The following is a 3,087-nucleotide window of genomic DNA, read 5'->3' on the forward strand; positions in this document are numbered from 1 at the left end:
AAAAAAATGTTCCAGGTGATTACTAATGATATTATAATTACATTTTGATGTAGTACTCGATTATTTTACTTTTACTGCATTCAAATTGTAATCATCTTATTCGCTTAACACTTGAATGGTAAGGGTACGTTATGTATATTAATATACATAATATATTTAATGCGTGCAATAATCATAGGCAACATAATTTGCAGAAGTTTTAATACAGAAACTTTAATATTTACTATGTACTGTTTTACTTCCTGGAAATGAAATCTGATCGATTTCTGTAAAAAAGGTGCACGACCTTCAACTGCATGACATGCTATGCGGAAGCAAAACGCATCATCCCTTGCGGGGATCGAACCCGCGACCTTTGGATTAGAAGTCCAACGCGCTATCCTCTGCGCCAAAGGGACTATGTATTCCTTGGTTTTAATACTCATATTGCTATTGTATGAAAGCGAAATTTACAATTACAAACGATGTTTTAATACTTATGGTACCGTTAAATGTTGCATAGGTGTATTTGTAAATACTAAACAAATAATTAAGATAATACTTTGTTCGATAACATTATATTAATTGTTGCTATTATGCCCTTGTCGCAAAACTTTAAAAATGCTGTATAATAAGTCGCTCAATTGGATAAAACATTTCTGACATCATGTGCATACTATTCAGGCGATAATTTAATAGATGGAGCAAATCAAGATAAGACTGGACACTTTTTAATTATAAATTAAGTAAAATGACTTTAAAAATAGAAAAAATAAAAGATAAAAAATAAATGTATAATTTTGTGAACATTTTTAAATTGGTGTTAATAACACATAATATAACAAATGATTGTACACAGTATAAATTATAGATGATAATAGAGTTTTCATCGACTTTTAAAAATCCAAAGTTATTAAAAATACACTTGGCTGCCCATAAATTTGCATATTAATTTATTATGTAGATTAACATATAAATTTTATGAATAAATGTAATTTTAGTTGAATAAGTATTGCCTTGAATAACTAGAGTGCAGGTCTTTGTGTTAACACATTAAATGAATGTAAGGACGTTCCTACAGTCTACTCATCAGTTTATATTTATTTAACAAATTGTAAATAGTATGAACGTATTCGTGGTGTAGGACACATGGTAGTCCTCAATGCATTATCCGCCGGCGATCATTATATAATTTTGAAACGTCAATAATATAATTGACAGTTAAAAACTTCTCGCTAAATTAATTAGTGTCTTAAAGATTAATTAATTAATTTAATAAAAATATCTGAAAATTAGTATAGCACAGTAACTGAAAATTCGATTAGCAAGATATAAATTAAAATAAAATCAACTAGTATATGGGCCACACAATCGGCTCGACGTAATTGAATTTAAATCGTGGTGGTTGGGCATTTAAAATTTGAAATGGGCGAGACAGGGTAGAGTTCGAGCGGCTTATTGTTCGAACATGTTTAACGACTCTGCATGCAGGGTTCAACTCGTTAAACTCAACGCCCGAGCATACTCGTGTTTTACGAAGTTTCAAACTCGAATCAACTTTTCCCGTAATCTCCGAGAGCATAAGTGACAGAAGTCAAGCGTCGATGTATATGTAGGATGCATTACGTGCAATCGATATGTCGCTGTTCCCTGGATGAAAAAAACATAACATTAATTAAAAATGATGTAATTACGGCAAAATTGGTGATACTGAAGTTTTATCCTGCACTGATAAAAACTGCTAACACATTTTAAACAATTTCTGTGTACAGTAACATATTAAAATATCCAAATTGTATTCACGTGGTTTACATAAAATTGTGAGAAAACAATTGTTTCTGTAGGTACTTACTTGATCCACTATAGGTAAAGCGTCTCGCCGGATAAGGATGAGCAATCCAGCGCCAGAACCATTTTTAATATTCGCATGGTGTCCAATACCTAAGCTACGAAATTACGAAAGTATTAACTTACAAACAAAAATATATTGCATAACAAATTTTATGAACACTTTGTTGCATTGAATATTGTTAATATCTTAAGTATCTCTTCAGACATAAGTATTAACAGTGGAAGATTTTTTTAAAAATTGTTCAAAATTACACTAATTAAGAAAAGTAATTTGACATATATATATATATATATATATATACATACATAGTAATAACTATCTTCAAAATTATCATTTCACCTCTTTTATAACTATGGGTAACTTTTATATCACGCAATATGCTGATTTTTCATTGCTTTTGAATGTAACTTTATTTTTAACCGTAATGTGGTAAATATAGCTTGTCCTATTATTTTTCCCGCAGAACTAAGAAGATTTTGAGTTTCAATTTTAGAATTCTACACACATTACAGTAAATTCACTTTTATTAAAAATTATAAATTCACAAAGACAATTATCGAGAAAGCCTATTAACCTTTTCTACTTGAAAATAGTTTCACTTACCTAAAGCATCTCTATTTTAACGTCTTATTGCATTCCATGACTGATACAACAGTTAAACTTTGAACAATTTCTTAAATATAAACAAAGGTAGTGTAAAAATAATTTTGGAACATAATGTAACATTTTTTAGTGATCTAGATTACTTTCTCTTATCTACAGTGTTCCCATCACATATCACTTACGTTAACCCTACGTCTACTGTGCCGGTATCACGACGGGTAAGAGTGGGGAGGACCGCAAATATGCATTAGCAGAATATCAGCGTGAGATAGATATCACCCTACATAGGAAGACTTCCGCAATAGTCGAAGCATTAATAGATTCAATGTACAGGAAATTGAGTCACCACACTAATGAACAGAATTAATATATAATATTTTCAGTAGACAAAGGGTTAGACCTAATCTAAGTCAGATCTTATTCAGACTCACATTTATTAGGTAAATACGTTAATCTATTTATAGATTTCTTAGGTAGATACAATTTAATTGCTTAATACTGAAACATAAAAGTTTCAGGATTTAATAATACTCAACAATTCTCTTTCTATAATATTAGGTTGTCCCATAAGTTTCCTCCGCGCTACGCTATGAGTGATTCTAAGTGACTGTATTTATATCAATATTCAGGCTTATCTCTTAGTCGTTTGTGGC

At 30.5% G+C, this 3,087-nt stretch overlaps 1 non-coding gene across 1 annotated transcript; it reads right to left on the reverse strand.

The window, feature by feature from the left end:
* Positions 1–325: 325 nt before the first annotated feature.
* Positions 326–398, reverse strand: Trnar-ucu (transfer RNA arginine (anticodon UCU)). The gene has a single exon. It is a non-coding gene; the product is annotated as a tRNA-Arg (tRNA).
* Positions 399–3,087: the final 2,689 nt, after the last annotated feature.

Source organism: Augochlora pura, chromosome 7, assembly GCF_028453695.1.
Source record: "Augochlora pura isolate Apur16 chromosome 7, APUR_v2.2.1, whole genome shotgun sequence".
Lineage (NCBI taxonomy): Eukaryota > Metazoa > Arthropoda > Insecta > Hymenoptera > Halictidae > Augochlora > Augochlora pura.